At 37.6% G+C, this 20,595-nt stretch overlaps 1 long non-coding RNA gene across 1 annotated transcript; it reads right to left on the bottom strand.

Annotated features, from left to right (window-relative positions):
- Positions 1-2,728: 2,728 nt before the first annotated feature.
- LOC145798899 (uncharacterized) lies at positions 2,729-5,986 on the bottom strand. Its single transcript, XR_014340759.1, has 3 exons — positions 5,748-5,986; positions 4,063-4,346; positions 2,729-3,155 (listed from the first exon to the last, which is right to left on the bottom strand). It is a non-coding gene; the product is annotated as an uncharacterized LOC145798899 (long non-coding RNA).
- Positions 5,987-20,595: the final 14,609 nt, after the last annotated feature.

Below are 20,595 nucleotides of genomic sequence, written 5' to 3'. Positions count from 1 at the left end.
ACGACGAGATAAAGGGAATGGCGGACAAATTGGCGGACTTGCAAACGGTTGTTAATTTCATGATACAGAACAACGTCATGCAGCCATCGTTCCCATCATAAGATACGCCGATTCCAACAGCCAAGAAAGATGCCCAGGCAGGGGGGCAGAAGACAACTCCTACGACTCCTCAGCACGATAAGACCAAAGAACATTCTCACCAGCCTTCAAGGAAGGTCGGACGAGGAGAATCAAGAAGGGGAGATTCACAAAGGACACATCGCACCAAGGAAGCTGACTCCAAAGAACATCGGCATGTTCAGGAGAAGGACCTCAGTTTCGACACGACCAATGGAGGGAGGTCCAAAAGGACTCGCAATGACATAGGAAGTAGTGCACCAAAGAGGCTGAAATCCGGAGATAGCCAAGCTCTTAGACGAACCAAGGAGGATCTGAGGGATTACCTCCAGAGAAAGCGACAAGATGCCGAGGTGACCTCACCTGTCAAGTCAAGATAACACTGGATATGAGAAGACAAGAGCTCAGCCTAAGTAAGCTGATCCCGGATTCCAGATCTCGGATCCCAGATCCCAGAAGACAAGATCTCGGCCTAAGATGATTAAGTCCAAGAAGAGAAGAGTTAACTGAGATTATGTTTAACACGTGTTGAAATTCTTAGAGAATTTACTAGTTGAAGTTAAACCGAGATAATGTTTAACACTTGTTGAAACTTGTGAAAAGTTTACAAGTTGAAGTTAAACCGAGATGATGTTTAACACTTGTTGAAACTTAAGAAAAGTTTACAAGTTGAAGTTAAACCGAGATGATCTCTAACACTTGTTGAAACTTGAGAAAAGTTGACAAGTTGAAGTTAAACCAAAATGATGTTTAACACTTGTTAAAATTCTCAGAGAATTTACAAGTTGAAGTTAAACCAAGATGATGTTTAACACTTGTTAAAACTTGTGAAAAGTTTACAAGTTGAAGTTAAACCGAGATGATGTTTAACACTTGTTGAAATTCTGAGAGAATTTACAAGTTGAAGTTAAACCGAGATGATATTTAACATTTGTTGAAACTTGAGAAAAGTTTACAAGTTGAAGTAAAACCGAGATGATGTTTCGGCTGAGAAACTTAAACGAATTTGGTTGTTGATAAAAGCAGACTATAGGTCTGGGTCATATTGAGCCGACGAGTTCTGACTTCGGCAATAAATGATGAAGCAAGCTTAGCTGATGTGATAGATGAAAGAGATAACATAGGTTCCATCACCTCAGTTTGCCGAGATAATAGAACCTAGGGGGTAGTTGTGGGGACATATTTTTTGGGTAGTCCACGTGGCCGAGGTTGTTAGCCGAGGTGCTATGTGGGCATATCATGTTTACCGAGATATTTGGGGCACTGCCGAGGTATTCTGCGGCAATACCGGAATCCGAGATAAAGCGGATGGAGGACAAGAGTCCTAGAATGGGAGAAGACTTCAGTTTGGGTAAAGATAAGACTCTAAGAGAATTTATCTTAATTCTATTGGAAGTTCAAGATTAGCAGTAATCCTAAGTCTATTAGAGCTAGGCTTCTATTGGGACTAGGATTAAGTTTGCTATAAAAGAAAGGCACCCCCATGGGTCTAAGGTATGCTTTTGATATTCTGTCTAGTGAGTTAAGCACTATTGGTTATCTTTGAGAGATATTGAGTGTTGACTTGATTGTCGGAGTACCCCCGGGTGGACGAGCCACCGCCGGAATCTCTTATTTCTATTGCAGGTCGTTCGGGCTTAATCTATTCTGCCAGTGCTCTCCAGCTGGGTACCTGTTTGACATGTGGTCAGAAAATCATCCACACAGATAATGTGAATGTTCACATCACAGAATATTCATATTGTCAATTTAAATATTAATGTGCGTTTCACCCTATTATTATTATGGATATTTTAGTAACTATGTTACTCACTGCAACAATTTACACATTTGGCGACCAAATTTGGCGACTAAAAGGAATTTAGTCACCAAAAGTTGAATTTTTGGCGACTAAAAATTATTTTGGTCGCCGTTGGTTCAGGTTTTTGCTACTAAATTATTTTAGTCGGCATATATTATTCATTGGCGACTGAAAAAAGCATTAGTCAGTAAATTTTTCACAATAGGTGACTAAAAAAATTATTAGTCGCCATTATTCTAGTTTTTTAGCTACTAAATTTTATTTTAGTCATAGTATACTAAGTTTTGCCGACTAAAATAAATTTTGTAGCCAAAGAATAGCCATATTTGCACTGTTACTCTTTGGCAACTAAGAATTTGGTCGGCAAATATGTAGTTTTGGCGAATAAAGAACTTTTAGTCGCGGTATACACAATTTTTCCGACAAAAGAATAATTAATCGCCAAATAGTGAACTTATGGCGACAAAAAAACGTTCACTACAACGAAAAATGGTTTTTACGACGCGCAATACACGCCGTAAAAACCCTTCTACGATGTACAGCGCGCGTTATATTATGACCAGTCATGGAAAGTCATTTACTTTCAACGACATGCTTTGTTGTTACATTATCTACGACATGCCATAGTATGCCGTTAAAAACTATTTAACGACAGATTTTGTACGTCGTTACTTTTTCTATGACTACTTTTGCACGCCGTTAATTGGTAAGACAAATAATGATGTTGATTGAGCGCCGTAAAATATGTAATACCACGACTTACTCAACATGCCGTAGAATGTGCATTTTTTTGGTTTTAATTCGACAGATTCTATTTTGACTTATTTTGTACAATCTAACAAACATTACAAACCAACTTCACAAAATATCAATCAATCACCAAAATATTGTTTCAAGCATAAAAAATAAACTACATCCGTAAATTATGAATATTCAAAAATTGTCAATACATTCCAAGCATCCAAAAACTAACCGTAAGTTCAAAATCATCCAAAAGGACTATCCTTAAGTTTTTAATTATCCAAAAAGTTATAAACCATCCAAAACTGTATCATATATAAGTTTGTAAACAAAATCCAAAACTATTCAAAGATTATAGAAATCTATTTATCAAAGTCCTATAAACCTACCTTGCCATCACCATCATCATCGTCACTGCTACTATTGGGCTCATTCTCATCATTTGAACCATCTCCTCCATCATCCTGCAACATCCATCGACATGTCTACGAGAGACCTATATGACAAATGGAATGGAGATCAATACAGTTAAAAAGCAAAAATAAGACAAGGTTAAACCCCTTAACCCAAAATATGGAATGAAAATAAAACACAAAATAATAATTATTATTATAATCTAACGCCAAGAAAGAACAAAAATTTATACATGACTCATGATCCAAAAACATTATATGAAGAAGAATATCAAGCTCCAAAACATTGCACCATAGAAATAATTTGAAACATTAACTTCCAAATCCTTATTGGTGCACAAATAGAGGAACACATGCTGATTTCAAAAAGATTATCACAAACATATATACCTCTTCCCTGAATTTTTAGGTTGTGGATCACTAAGTAAAGATCTATGTTGCACGGACACGGACACGAGACACAGGACACGACACGGACACGCGAAAACACAATTTTTCAAAAAATAGGGGACACGACACGCTGGGGACACGTTTAATATATATAATTTTATTTATTTATTATATGTCTAAAATAAAAATAAAATCATTAATTCTTATACAATCAAAATAATAATAAAATTAATAAATATATATTTTTTAAAAATTAATAAAAAATGAGTTTTTTTAAATAAAAATAATTTATTTTATGAATTTTAAGTTTAACATATAAATAAGGATAAAGAAAAAAGAAAAAAAATAAAGAAAGAGGGGAAGAGAGAAATGTTAAATCAAGAAAAAGGGAAGCAAAAAAAATATAAAAGAGAAAAGATAGAGAAAAGAGAAAGTGAAGTCAAAAAGGCAGAGGGAGAGTCAGAAAAGGGAGAGACGAAAGGGAGGAGGAGAGGAAGAAAATGAAGAGGAGAAAAAGAACAGAGATGATGGAGACAGAGAAGACGAAGGGAAGAAGGAGAAGAAGAGAAGAAGAGAAGAAGAGAAGAAGAAGAAGAATACCTCAGTTAGGGCTTCTTCGATCCACCTCACGAGTTAGCTTCTCCTCTCCTTAGCTTCTGAACAGGTTAGTTTCTCCTCTCCCTCGATCTCTTTCTCTCTTTCTCTGTCTTCTCTCCTTCCTTAATCTCTCTCTCTTTCTCTGTCTCCCTCGATCTCTTTCTCTCTTTCTGTCTCCCTCGATCCCTTTGTGTCTTTCTCTGTCAATCAAGGAAAGCAATTAGGACTCCTTCGATCCACCTCACGAGTGTCCGAAAAGTGTTCCGCCGTGTCCATGGCGTGTCCGACTGGAAGATTTCAGAAAAAAAAAAGAGACACGTTAGAGAGAGTGTCGGACACGTGTCTACCGCGTGTCCGACGCGTGTCCGTGTCCGACACATGTCCAACACTTGTACGCAGAGCATGGGAACGTGTCGGTGCTTCATAGGTAAAGATCATTGAATATTTGATAGCCAACAACATTGTCAATGATCAACTCACTACTTGAAGTAATTTTCATAACAAAATAGAAAAGTTGAACATAAAAAATCTGATATGTTCATACTATATCATCCCTATGAAATGCTGCAATCATTTGCAATTGTGTACAGTGCTGCACTATATGCTAGGTATGTATGACCCAGAAAAGTTATAAGGAGTACTCATAATGTAGTATTAAAAGGTACTCATATTGTTAAATAAACAATACATTCCAAATTTCAACTTGACATGGAATAAAGTTCTATCTAATAATGAATACATGAAGCCTCAAAAAGGACCCAAGGAGAAAGATGGAAATTAGCCATACCCAGGAAAACCATTTGTACAAAGTCACCAAATTCCCTTAGAAGAAGATTAGTAATTCACTCAAGACTCAGTAAATCATTTCATGGATTCACTTTTTGATATTAGCCAAATATTTTCATAAGCACACTTAGCTCTTGGCTATCACTAGTCTCCAAATTTAAAGATTTGAGCAATGTAAAAATCTTGACATTCCCCATGTGAAAACCTCAACTAACATTTTTATGTTAAACAAAACGCTAAAAAAAAACAAAAATTTAACGACTATATCTGGCTATAATTATATAAATAAACACAAGAACCACCCATGAAAATTACCATACTGGACCAGATGAGGTCACCAATCGCCATCAGATAAACACTAATTAAACTGCTACCAACTTCAGCTATAATAAGTACAATTACTCACAGAATTCAAACGAAACGAGAATTATGAGTGTAAATAAGGAATTCCCATCTATAACAACCAATTCCCACAACATCCCAGTTGCAGAAGTGAGCAAAATTAGAATCTTTTTATCTATTCATCACTTTCACTTCGCTGATTGTCAACATGATTAAGAAATTGAAGTTGGTAACCCAAACACGGAGGTCCTATTTGGTAACGTTTAGGTTAGTGTCAAATGATGGATCTGAAATCATTTAATAGTGGATGGCTTAATATATGCTAGTGTCAAGTGCTACACAATTAGCAACCAAATTCTACAATTTTGGGCTCCAGTGGATAGGTTAGCTAATTTTTTAACCCTCTTTCTTTTCCCTCTCTTCTCGGTTTTGCTAAAAAATTTAGGGCACTGGCCAAAAATATATAAGATCCAGAAAAGAAGTCCAAACACCAAAATGGTTCAACATTGCAGAATAGTAGATTTAAATTATAATCAAAAAGTAATTTCAAAATAATTAACCTCTTGAGCTTGCCGAGGCCTCGGTTCCCTATAACAAGGCAACTAAGAGGAATATTATCAATTGCTTCACATATCTTCTCCCAAGCATCCCCACAGTAGATCTTGAAAAGCACCATAAGCTGTTCACAAATGCAACACAAACTCAGTTTATTTCGATGTAGAACTTCAAAAAACAATTAGACAAATTTCAAAGTCAATGGTTTAAACTTTAAAGGGACGTAGATTGCCCCTCTTTTTGCCTAGCAGCAGTATTAGCAATGTCTTGGAAAGTGCCTGAGCATTGTGGACCGGAATCAAAGACAGTGAAGCAGAGGAGCAAAAAGCTTAGAAAAATAAATGATTGTCAAACGAGTTTATGTTGTACCTCATTCCCTGTGTAATGTGATGGCCAGTCACATTACCACAGTATTGCAAAACAAAATACTAGCATTTTGCCTTTGATTTCAAGACATAAGAGTGCTATTGATATAATTCATGCATAAGTAATTTTGCACACACAAATTCAGTTCATATAACATTCAAGATTCAATGGAATATTTATTACTCCAATTTTTAGCAACCAAACAGAGAAAAGAACCCCACATTGACTATTTGCTTCATTTTCTCAGCCAAAAAAAAAAAAAAAAAAAAACCTTTATGCAATTTCTAGGGAAATTGGAGTGAAACCCTTGAAGATTTTCTGCAAGAAGTTGTTAGCTTTGCATATTAACTCTTGAACATAGAACAGTTTAAAAGAGATTAAAAAAAATACACCCAATTCCCAATAAATTACACCCAATCGAAGAATGAACGAAAAAAAGTAGATACCATCGCCATCAGGACATGTGAGAATTCTTGCTGGTTCAACTTTCGCAGAAAGTTTGATCAAGCTTCCAGCAGATTTTATGATTGCAGTGCCTTAGCTCTTTCAGCAAAACGAAAGTTTTCAACTATAAACTAGCACATAGAAATCCATCCTTATTTCTTCTTATACTCCTAGCAGTTATTATATCATCAAAGGCAGTTCCATCTAATCACTTTAACTTTGACTATTACTTGTGACTCGTAATACTTAATTGCTCATTATATCTTCTTAGCATTTTCTACCACATTATCATACAGAAATTGAACAGAAAATTGTCTAAAAGTAGATATCCAGGTACAAATTCATCCACCTAATTCTCCATCCAGATGCAATATAAAATTTAACATATAGGAATAATATATATGTTTAACTTTTGACATCTAACATAGTTTTTAGTATAAATTGCAAAAATTGACAGGAACTAATTACCATGTTTGTCCTGAACAAAAGTAAGGTAATTTATCAATGATGACAAACTAATTACCATGTTGGTATCAAATTCGCTGCTATGAACAACCAATAATGTGCTATTCTTGTACAATTAATATTTACTTAAATTTATTTATTTGGTTAGAACTCTTTCATTGTTCGACATTATATGAGTCATTTCGATTTTTCATGCTTTAATAGTGTTGTGATTTCTATCTTTCTAAAAAAAATATCACATTTTAATCCAAAATATAAAGCTTCAATGCCCTAAATCTTTAGAAAGATAGAAATCACAACACTATTAAAGCATGAAAAATAAAAAAGACTCATATAATGCCGAATACCAGAAGAGTTCTGAACAAAGAAGAAAAGTGGCTAAGAAAGAAGCAAATTAGGAATCTTACATGGGGCTTGCTTGAGACCAACTGCAGTCAAATTTTTGCTAAAATCAAGTCTGCTACCAGTTCAATTTTATTTATGCGTTCTTTGTTTTTGGAGACAATAGTATTCTTTTAGTTTCAAATTTTGATAGACATGGAGTGCAGTGGTGATCCATGAATATCATTTTCGTCTAGTTATCAACTGGTTCCACAGTATATATGGGCTTAAAATTACCATATCATTCACTTCACAGATCTTATGGTGAGGGAAGCTTATACAGTAAGTAGTAAATGCACTATCGAACGAAGTTGTACAGTAAACTTGTCCAGCAAACTAATATAATCTTGTCATTATATTACTAAACAAAAAGCTACTAATTAGTTTGAATCTACACCAATACTTTCAATAATCATACCTACCAACGGAGCATTTTAACTATCACATTTCAAAGAAGTAAAGTCGCAAATCAAAACACAGACCCAAATTAGAAATTCAATTCATTATAATCATTTAAACATCGTACCTCTTTTAGTTCTGGCATTCCATCGAACGGTTGGTATGTCGCAATTCCATTAATAGACAAACCCCCACTTCCGCCTATTCCAAGTATAGAAATTTCCTGCCCCCCACCCCACCCCTGGAACACAAATTGGTTCAATCTGTAGAAAATACTGGCCCAATCACCTGATTAACAGTGTCTTTAAGTCTCATATTGGTATTCTTAAGCACACTAGATGTTGCTGCAACTCGTGTCCTTCTTCCTTGGATCAAAGTTGAAGCTTAACCAGAGAGCATATCATACTAAGTCTGCAGTTGCCTAAGCTGTCTCTGCAATTCCAAAGCGTCAGCTTTGTATGTTAAAGTAGCATCCCTAGAGTTAAAGTTAATCCATCAATAGCAGAAGCAAAGAATAACAATGCATCATCATCACTTGCTTCAAAAGTACCAATATAGAAATATCAGAAACAAAATAGCAAAATTTTTCAAACTCTGCATATCAAAGGAAATTTAGAGGCACTAGAGTGTTTGAGTGATAAAAAAAATCATATGCTTAAGATATATCTTAATTAAGATTTACATATTTAACAAATGATAGATTAAAACGCATATGATGAAGATCTCAATCGAAGCCAAATAAACTTTCAAGAATGTTAAATTCATTGCTAACATCAAGTGGCTGCTAATAATCCTTTGACGGTTATAATGAAGTTAGGAGCCATTTCCTGGATCCTCCCCCACCCATGACACCCTCTTCCCCTACTCCTTTTTACCAACCAAAGTCTATAATGAAGTTAGGAGCCAATACCTGGTCTCTGGTACAACTACCAAGAGACATTGACAGCATTCATTGTGTGTGCTAAGAGTTGAGTACTCCTCTAAGTTAAAGTTCACTAAAACCTTAAAGAGCAATTGCAAGTTTACAATTGATGTAGAGTGAGTGAGATACACTGGCTGAATTTGATTGGCTTTTGTGGCTGAGAACACAAGGTTGTAGTGGCTGTTTGAGGGTTGTAGTGGGCAATATGATCAGTACCCATGAATAGTGACCTTGTGCCCATTTGTGCTACATGCACAGAATAGAATTTTTGCACAGAACAGAAGAGAGACAAAGTGTAGGATCCACATCTGGGCCCACTCTTCGTGTCTCTTCTATGAAAAAACTCTGTGCATTTATCCTTTCTCCATTGTGCCTTTGTGATCTTTTGTAAGCTAGGGTACTAGGGTTGAGGAACTATGATGCTTAAAAGTTGAATCAAGGACAAAAAAAATTTGGTTTTGGAGATGTATTGAACAACTATTGAGCAGTGATCAGCTCTTGTATTAATAGGTAGCCAGATTCTTGTGTCTAAGAAATTAAAAGTGATGCTGTTAACATTCCACATTTAGCCTTTCACACTCCCCTTGTGAAAGGCCAAAAGACAAAAATTGAAGTGTGAGAAGTTTAAAGTAGAGTGAATATCAATTCTCAAAAATTATCCTCAGGCCATATGGACAAATCTACATTCTCTCAAGCAATTTAAGACACGTTGCACATATCCTATAAAGAATGAACTTACTACATCTAGTTGCTCTAGATTATGTGCCACATAGCTAAGTATGTGATGATGTCCAAAAAAATGTCTACAGCAGACCAAGAGGGCTAATGGAATGACCACAAAAAAATGACAATTATTGTTAGGTGTTAATATTAATGGCGCACATGGAATGCCCTTCAAAAGCAATACCTATACGCAAATAACATTGTGAAACTTATGTGAAAAATACAGAGACAGAAGCAATGAGAAGAAAAAAATGGATTTAACAATAAAGAAAATGCAGGGAGTGAAGGATATATTGTCAACATATAAATCAGGCATCATCATAACCCATTGAAACAATATAGGATGTGCCTACAATAATGAAGATAAGGCACAAATATTTATTTTCAATCACAAAAAGGAGGAAAACAAGCATACTGACCGCTCAAAGAGCCTCTCAATTGTTTGAAACTACTTCTCTGATGACAAAAGTGTTTCTCTCACGCTGATAAGACTAGTAACATAAGATTTACGTGATTCAAAATCTTGCTTCACGCGACAAAACTCCTGTTCATTTGCTGCTGCTCATTACCTCTGTCTAGATGGGGGAGGGGGGTGGGAGTAATTTTGCAGTGTGAACCGTGATCTATAGTTAGTTAGTATCTAAAAACATTCCTTCATTACTTCATAGTACAAGTTCTGTCCAACGATAAGTGCATATGCATATGCATATGCATATGCTACCAATGTGGTGCACGCAAAAATCTACTATTTCGATTCCCAAGTGTCTTCATTTGTCATATATTGGTGCCTCCAAAGTGTTCATATTACTTATGTTGGTCATGTATGATAGTTTCAGTAAGTTTTAGCTAGATACTGAAAATAAGAACTGAGATAAGTACTAAAATACTATAGATAAGTGATTGGTGACTTAAGCTCATTTAACAGATCTAAGGTTCAAATCTCCTAGTGTCACAATTCTACAGACATATTGGTTGTCAGTAGGTTTTGTTTGTGTGTAACTGTGTTATAAACTTGTAGTAAGTGCTTAAATTCTTAGTATCAAATTGCTACATTAATACATTTATAGATGCTATGTTTGTAGTGTTGAGTTCCTAGCCTCACTTGAGTGACAAATTCTTATTCCGATTATGGATAACTCCCTTTTCTTGGTTTCTTGCTAGTTGATTTATGGGTTGTTGAGATGAGATCACACCTTATCCCATGTTATCTTCTAGACAGTACTGCTGCTGCTGCCTGCTTACTGAAGCTTGCTATTGCTTGCCATTTTGCTAGTGCTTAATGATCTGATGTTGCCTGTTGTCTAGGAGGTTGTGGTGGTTGTTTTACAGTCTGAATTTTTATTTATTAGTATAGTTGTGATAGGCTCTAGTGGTTAATTTTTGTAATCCCAGAACCTAATTTTGGATTTCTATGTGGAATGTACATGGCCTTAATTATGGTAGTAGACCTTGTTTTTGAGTTATATTTTCGATATTGTTTTGTGGTCTAGTAGCTTCTAGGTTTATCCTAATCTGTAGTTCAGTATTGATCTTGTTCCTGCCCCTCATCTACTCATGTGCTCATGTGGTGTTTGAACAGGTTGTTTTGCCCTGTTGTGCTTTTGGTTTTGTTGGTGGCTGTCTTTGTATAGTTGGTTAGCTCTTGAGGCATGCCTCTTGTATCTTGTATATGATAACAGATGACAAAACTTGTGTATATTGATTAATCAAAAAAATTACAAAATATATAAGCAATAGAATGAAACAAAACCCTAATAATCCCTAATAATCTAAAGTACTAAACTATCCTTAATGAATAATATAAACTACATAATTCACACCCCCCTTCAAACTGGGGATGCGTGCATAGAAAGCATCGAAAGTTTGCCAAGAAGAAAACGAAAACGAGCAACAGTATGAGTCTTCGTAAAAAAATCGGCCAACTGAAGAGAGAGGGAACAAAAGGGAGAGTAATAGTGCCAGCCTGAAGATGCTGTATAACAAAGTGACAATCTATTTCAACATGCTTTGTCCGTTCATGAAAGACTGAATTATGGGCAATCTGGACAGCACTCTGATTATCACAATACAACTGAGTCGGATCATAAAGAGAGACACCCATATCAGAAAGAAGCCAGCGAAGCCAAACGATCTCGGAAGTAGTATAAGCCATGGCATGATACTCAGCCTCAGCGGTGGAACGAGCAACAACAGATTGTTTCTTACTCTTCCAGGATATGAGGGAATCGCCAAGGAAAACACAAAGACCAGAAGTGGATTTGCGATCAGAGATGTCACCTGCCCAATCAGCGTCAGCATAGGCACGGAGAGTCAAGTCCGAGGAGGCAGATAACAGCAAACATTGCAACAAAGTGCCACGAAGGTAGCGCAAAGTACGAAGTAAGGCAACCCAGTGTGTGGAACGAGGAGCAGAAACAAACTGACTGAGAATGTGCACAGCATAGGAGATATTCAGACGAGTAACGGTGAGATAAACAAGGCACCAAACCAACTCGCGATACAAAGTGGGATCCTCAAGAGGAACGCCATCAGAAGCAGAAAACTTAGCATGCAACTCAAGAGGAGTGTAAACAATTTTCTCATCAGTGAGATTGGCACGAGAAAGAATATCACGGGCATATTTAGTCTGAGAGAGAAGATAACCAGTAGGAGAACTAGCAACCTCAATACCAAGAAAATACCGAAGAAACCCCAAATCTTTCATCTCGAACTCCTGAAACAACTGATGCTTAACCTCCTCAATAGTACTATAATCAGAGCTAGTGATGATCATATCATCCACATATAAGAGAAGGAGAACAAGCCCAACAGAAGTGCGTCGAACAAAGAGAGCGCAATCATGATGACTAGGGCGAAAACCAAGCTGAAGGGCAACAGAGTGAAATCGCTCATACCAAGCACGGGGAGACTGCTTGAGACCATATAGAGCACGGTGAAGACGACAAACAACACCAGGAGGGTGAGAGAGACCCGGTGGAGGGCGCATATACACTTCTTCAACAAGATGCCCATTCAGAAAACAATTTTTGACATCTAGTTGAAACAGGGGCCAATGATGGGCAGCAGCAACAGAGATAAGAGTACAAACAGTAGTCATCTTGGCAACAGGGGCAAAAGTCTCATCGTAATCAATTCCATACTCCTGAGAAAAGCCTTGGGCAACGAGACGAGCTTTGTACCGTTCCAAAGACCTATCAAAAAGGGTTTTGACCTTATAGACCCATTTACAGCCTACAACATTCTTGTCAGCAGGTAATGGAACCAAATCCCAAGTCTGAGTGTTAGCCAAAGCAGTTAACTCATCATTCATGGCAGCAATCCAATTGGGATCATGACAAGCTTCCTTGTAAGACCTGGGCTCAAAATATGTATGAAGACAAGAAAGAAAAGACTGATAGGAAAGGGAAAAACATGTATTACCAAAACCATACCAGTTCGGAGGATGACGATCTCGCTTTGGGAAGCGATGTGCAGAAGGAGCGGGATCCAAAGAAACAGCTGGAGGGACAGTAGAGCTAGAGACAGGTGAGCTCGGAAGTGCTTTGCGGCGTTGATAAACAATAAGAGGAGCAGGAGAAGCGGGAGCTGGAGATGAGGTAGCTGGAGAGGTATTAGAAGTGCTAGTAAGAGGCAAAGTAGAGACCTCAAGGTCAGAAACAAACTCATCAGGAGAGACATTAGGAGGAAATGGGTCAACATGAACCAATTCATCCTTAGTAATAGGAACAGGGGTGGAAGGTAAAGTATAGTAGGGTAGTTTTTCTAAAAAAGTGACATGCCTAGACACATATAGCTTTTTGGTGGCAGGATCATAGCACCGATAACCTTTCTGATTAATGCCATACCCTAAAAAGACACATAGGACACAATGAGAACTAAGCTTGGAGCGCGCCCGTTTAGGAAGGAGCACAAAGCATGCAGAACCAAAAATACGAAAAAGAGAATAATTGGGAGTAACACCAAAAAGACGCTCATACGGAGATGAGCCTGAGAGAAGAGGAGTAGGCATCCGATTGAGAAGATATGCAGCAGTGAGCACAGCTTCTCCCCATAAAACAGAAGGGACAAAAGATGAGAGCAACAAAGAGCGAGCTGTATCAAGGAGATGGCGATGTTTGCGCTCAGCTCGACCATTTTGTGCAGAAATGTCAGAACACGAAGACTGATGAATAGTTCCATGAGTAGCTAAATACTCCTCAAACTCAGACAAGTAATACTCACCCCCCAAATCAGAACGAAGAATTTTAATGGTGGTAGAAAATTGAGTGCGAATCATGGAGTGAAAATTAGAATATATTTTGTAAAAATCAGATTTTCGAGTCATCAAATAAACCCAAGTAAACCGACTGTAATCATCCACAAAAGCTACATAATACTGCGAACCACCTTTGGTAACTATAGGGGAAGGACCCCAAACATCAGTATGGACCAATTGAAAAGGAGAAGATGAAATAAAACTACTTTTATTAAAAGGAAGAGCAGACATTTTAGCCAGTTTACAACCACAACACTCAGAAATATCACTAATGGGAAAATTTCCTAAATGTCCAGACCTAACTAACATCCTCAATCGATCACTCGACAGATGACCTAACCTAGAATGCCAAATATAAAACAAAGATGACTTATTGTTTAAACAAAAAGAAGACAATGCAATAGAAGACACTTCTAGAGGAACATCCAAGCTCTCCAAGATATATAGTTCTCCAACTCTACGCCCGATCCCAATCTGCCTCTTGGATACCCGGTCCTGTACAACACAATGAGAAGAAGAGAAAACAACATCAAAACCGGAATCAGATAATTGACTAATAGAAATAAGACTGAGTGAGAGGTGAGGCACATAAAATACAGGAGAAAGAGACAAATGGGAACAGGAAATAGAACCAACAGAGTGTACAGGCATAGAAGAACCATTAGTAGTAGCAATAGTGATAGAAGAAGAAGGAGAGACACAATTACTGAGGAGAGATGCAACAGGGGTCATATGATGTGAACAACCAGAATCAAAGATCCACGAAGTATGGATATTACCTGAAGAGGATGAACCAGACAAACCGAACTGAGTGGTAGTCATTGCGGAGGCTTGGGACGAAAGATTTGGATTGGCCACCATGAAAGACTTGAACTGCTCAAACATAGACTGCATATTTGAAGATGGATCATTCTCAGAAACTGGTGCAGAAAAGGCGGCAGATGAGCGAGATCCTGAAAATGTCGGCTTAGCGAATGGTGAATCAGATGAACGACCCTTGGGCTGCAAAAGTTTAGGACATACATGTTTCCAATGGCCTTTCTGATGAAGGAAGCTGCACTCATCCATGGAAACCCGAGGCTTGGGCTTACCAGTAACTTGAAATAAATGAGAAGATGGGGTGGGCAAAAGCGGAGGAGTGGCAAAAACTGATTGGGAAGCAGGAGTACCATGAGCCACCTTAAACCGAGTTTCTTCCGCAATAAGCTCACGGACAGCACCATCCACAGAAGGCAAGGGAGATCGATGAAGAATAGCTCCCCGAAGTGGCTCAAATTGATTATGAAGGGCCATGAGAAATTGAATAAGATGTTGCTTCTCCCGATACTTGATATAACTGTCAAGTAACGGCAAATCGGACGGTTCCATCAAAGCAAGCTGATCCCAATAAGTAGTCATCTCATTGTAGAACTCCTGAATGGACTTATCTTTCTGACTAGCACTGCGAATAGACATCTCAAGTTCATACTGCTTTGCAAAGTTAGACTCAAGGTACATAGTCTTCAAATAGTCCCAAACTTGTTTAGAAGTAGAATACTTGGAAAAATTTATACCAATGGTAGTTTGAACTAAATTATGAAACCAAGTAAGAATTTGTGCATTTTCCTTATTCCATTTAGCAACATCGGCCTCAGTTTCTTGAGATTCCACAGGTCTAGTAGTCATATACCAATAACATAATTCCACATACCTTTACCCATTATAAAATTTTTCATCACATGAGACCAATAAGAATAATTGGTACCATCTAATTTAGTAACAATAGCTTGCAATTTATCATCAGCCATATTGTATACCCAAACTACAGTGCATTCAAAACAGAGTGAAAGGTAGCAGAGAAGAGAGATGAATGACCTGTCAAGAGTAGCAATGCACTCTTCTCATAACCACGGCAACCTATAAACCAGAGAGCAGTGATGGAGGTTCACCGTTTACGAGAGCTAGGTCAAAATAGAGAGAAGATCAGCAAGATACACAACCTAGGTCTCCGAATGAACCAGGGACCAGCGATGGAAACTTCCTAGGGTTTCGATTGAACCAGAACCAAAACCTGCAAGTGAGACGAGCTGTTTCGATGACGACCTTGCGAAGAGAGAGGCAGAGCTGCGAGAAGAGCTGCTTTGATGACCTTGCGAAGAGAAAGACAGAGCTGCGATGGCCTTGCGATTGAAGGAGAGAGAGATGCGATGTACGATGAGAGACAGAGCTGCGATGGTCGATGATGACCTGCGAGGTATGCTACTGTTTATAACCTTGCTCTGATACCATGATAATAGATGACAAAACTTGTGTATATTGATTAATCAAAAAAATTACAAAATATATAAGCAATAGAATGAAACGAAACCCTAATAATCCCTAATAATCTAAAGTACTAAACTATCCTTAATGAATAATATAAACTACATAATTCACAGTATATATTTGTCTTTTATTTTATGACTTATTCACCAAAAATAAAAATAAAAAGGCAATCGACCTCCTAGCATATAGCAATGCTAAATAAATATTAACGCAAATATTAAGGCCCAGATCGAATAACAAGAATCAAATCTACAAAAGGGATTTAGAAAGATCAGAATGCTTCCATAAATTAACCTCTTTGACTACCATATAAAAGTGAAGCCTTATTTTGAGGCATGTAATTCTTTTTTATCAAGACTTCAATCAAGAGTTCGAAAACATAAAAAATTTATGAAGAGATCAAGTATGCCATATCTGGAAAAAGTTGCTAAAATAAACCAGCAAGTTTTGTTATCATTTTATTTTATGCATGATAAATATTAGAAAATCTGTAAAACAAACTTACCATTTGGAGATCATGACTCCCTGAAGAGCTCTCAACAAGATTGGGCGTGCACGAACATCATCAACGATAGGCCTTTCAAACCAGGGAATCATCAAATGTGTTCCTTCGGGATAAACCTAGACACATTTTATGTTAGTACAAGCACAAAATGACCCTGTTTGTCAGAATGAATTCAGATAGAATGCAAGTAAACAGAGATACTGATTCTATATCACTAAATAAGTAACCCAAAAAATATAATTCATGCAAAAAATGAAAACAGCTACTAGGATTAATGAAAAAGGGGTCTCATACTGACTTAATATTGTCCATATCAATCTGAAATGAATCAGGCTTTAATCCAAACTTCATTTTATATACTAAAGATCTATTTTCACCTCTAAGATCTCAATACCCAACTTCAACCAGCTCACCACTTCCACTACCACGGCTGCAAATCGAAACTTAAGAACAAAATTGAACAATAAAACATGTTTTCAAAATTGAACAAAATCGAAACTTGGCTAATTTATGACTTTAAGAAGCAAGAAAGTAAATGAACAATAAAACATTTGCATGGAAGAACTATATAAGTTTCAAGGAATGCTAATCTAGTCCCAAAGAAGTAAGAGAAATTTAACTAGATCAAGGGGAATAACTAGTTTGCCTATTTTGCCTTACCAAGATTATCAACAAAATTGGAATTGATGACAAACATGGTTGATGTTAAGCACTTGAAATCAGCTTCAATAACATCAAGGGCCTAGTCAATTTGTTCTGAAAAAATTAAATCAATTTGTCTTAGAGTAATATCATCGAACACCTTGTGTACAGTCCTATCTTATTTGTTTGATTTTTTTTTCCCACTCAATCGATAGGAGCGGAAAAGAAAAGGCTAAGTTGCATCAAATGGTGAGATGCGAATTCAAGCATTACTCACACTAAATTAGCAGCTTGTCTACCAAACCAACCCTCTTTGGTCTCAATAATATGACACACTGGTCCCTTTTAGGTATCAGTTCCAATAATAAGACAAATTGCCTCTACTTTAGAACACCATTTAAGTGAATGGTCTCACTAATTAAAGCACTAACATAACAGAAATAGCTTCAAACAAATGCACAGACAACTAATAAAATTCATAGCTGCTTTAAACTACATGAACTAAAAGATAGAGATAAAGGAGTCACAAAACATAAAATGAATTCCTGAGCTAACCCATTAAGTTGAAACTAAAAAAAGGAATGTACCTCAACTCCTTTATAGTTGAATCCTCACCAAGTTTCAGTGTATCAACTGAAACTTTAGGAGGTGAAGGTAGCCAATAATTCTCTTCCTTATCTTCACAATCAACAACCTCTATGAATTTCTCATTCTTATCTACCTTCTCAACCTAAATTCAAATTAATACCAACACTCAAATCAATTTCAAACAAAGACTCACATTCTAAGTTGCTATATCATTCAAATTCAATAAAATCTGCAAAAAGTAGAGAGCTTTACAATGGTGTACAAAAGCTTCTTGCATTTGGGAGAGAAATGTGTGGATGAATCTGAACAATCATTTGCAAATTTCAAAAATACAAATGCCTGAGACACACATACATATATATATATATATATAGAGAGAGAGAGAGAGAGAGGATAGACTGTTGAGGCGAACAACATCGAAAGGTTGAAAACGGTGGTAATCGAAGAGAGGTTCGAGTTGTTTTTCAGTTGATTCGGCCTGTAAAACAGTGAAATCAAAAATCAAGTTCAGAAACCCTGGAAAAAAAAAAAACAAAACAAAAACAGTACTTGGAAGATTAGGGGGCTAGAACTTGAAGTTTCGCACCATTAGGGTAGAAGAAATTGGGGCCAAAGTTGCAGTAATCGTTGAGGGAGAAGCAAAGGTCGGAGTTGGGATCATGTAAGGTTTGAAGCAGTTCTGATTAAAGAGTTGTTGGGAGGGTTTGAGAGTGTTGGGGTAGCGCAGTGATTGGAGTAGGAGGAGGTCGAGGTTGAGAAGGAGGGTAGCGCAGTTGTAGACGTCCCCGAACGCCCCGGGATGACGAGTCCCGTTCTGCTCGTTTTGGGTTCACTACAGTTCAAGACTCTTAAATTGTTACGGTTCTTAATCTGAATCAAAGAGTACAAATCCGACAACTAATTTTGAGAAATAGATTTTTGAAAAGAAGTGTCAAACATGGATTGCTTTGCCAGATACAGAGTCGCCACCTAAATATTTTTTTTATGGGGGAATTTAGGAAACCCTGACTCGTTTGCCTTACGTGTCCGTCATCACCAAAGTTGCCTCGGCTCGGGAACTTGGGTACGATTGGGGAAGGTCATCTATGAGCACCCCCGCTCGCCCGATCAAAGATCGGCCTCTACTAACCATGATATCTTGTTTTTGAAAACACATGCGTTCTTATTCCGGTTAATTAGCCTAGAATTACTACGTGATGCGCACAGCAAAACAAGTATAGACTAGATCGCCTAATTTGGAACAAAGCATTGCATATCCATTTGTTTGAAAATGGTTAGAGATTTGCTACTTGCAAGTAGGCTAAAATACGGATTTCAACGAATTATTCCAATTCAAACAATCCAACCTTCACCCACAGGCATTCAGGCAGTTATATCACATAGGCAATTAGCCTCATGGCAAGCATGCTGTCGTGGCAAACACTCACACGCATGCAAGGATGCTAAAGCATAAAAGCTTACCTAGTACTCCGAGCCAAAACAGGAACTAGTTAGTAATCATATGCATGATCCCAGTTCATGTTAAGATGGCTAATGCAACATAGGCAAAATGCAGCTAGAATAGGCTCGGCTAATCTAAACATGGCATATGATGATGCTACAACTAACACGTATCCAACTTGGAATTGAAATACAATGCAGTTAGTATGATGCGCCGAGCCCGGTGCATGCAAGACAAATGTATGGATGGAAACATGCTATCATACTGTATGCTAATTGAAGCATGCCCTAGACTAACCATCGAAAGCTTTTAAATAAAAGGAAAGAAAGACGTGGGGTTGGAAGACATGGACACACGCACCCACGCACCCACACTTATTACAAATTCGCCCTCGCTCGGAGGGACCAAAAGAATAATACAATTAACTAACCTACAAGTTAATTAATTATTACAGACAAATTAAACTAGTTAAACTAGTTAAGCAAATTAACTAATCTAAGAAAGCAGTAAACAGCCTCGGGAAGAGGGCCCAATGCAATGCGTGTTCAGGTTTGCTCGGAAATCCAACGCCATGCACAAGTTTGCCTCTGTTTTCCCTGCTCTTCTCCTCTGAAAATTGCACAAGTCCCAGGGAGCACTCTATGGACACTATGGAACACCACCGGCCATGTCCGGATGGTCATCGACCATCTGTAAATCCATCGGCCAACAATGGATGGCCGGTCGGCAATATAGATGGCCGGCCGGCCAAAGCTTCCTACAGAACCTGTTTTGACAGCAGTAGAGGGCAAAACATAGCATGGCAATGCATTTCAAGCAAATGTGTGCACCACCACATCCCTTGTCATGTTTGTGACTCAAAGGGGTATGGTGCTCGATTCTCGGACTACCAATCGTGCATTTCAATGCGTGATGGCCCAAAGAGTCAAAGTGTGCAATTTCAATATGGAATGAAATGCACAAACAAACAATGGGCCCCAACCTCCGTCATAATTAATTCAAGAGGCAAGAGATGCATGCTTAATGTTATGCAACCTAGGCATAGAAGCTAAGCATGCAATATAAGCATGTGAACAAGCAATGTAAACATGCAAGCATGTAAGTTATGCAAACTAACAAGCATGCAAGATGGATGAGCATGCAACGACATGTAGGAATGGTCTTAAACCAAAATGGGTAGCTCTCAAATAGGCCCCAATTAGTGGCCAAATGCCATGGAAATGAGGGACAAAACACATACAAGCATGCATGCACACAAAGTCCAACACTTAGGCACCAAAGAGCAACTTTTAAGCACACTTAAAAGAGGATAAACATGGATACATGGCATGCATAGAAAGCTCTGAAATCATATTATAGAAGGTGCAAAACCAAGTAAACAAGACAAGCTAAGTATGCAACAATAGTCTAAAACACAA

Source organism: Camellia sinensis, chromosome 1, assembly GCF_055761805.1.
Source record: "Camellia sinensis isolate YWXY chromosome 1, ASM5576180v1, whole genome shotgun sequence".
NCBI lineage: Eukaryota > Viridiplantae > Streptophyta > Magnoliopsida > Ericales > Theaceae > Camellia > Camellia sinensis.
Note: the sequence above shows the minus strand (reverse complement) of the source record. Positions and strands in the feature narration are given on the sequence as shown.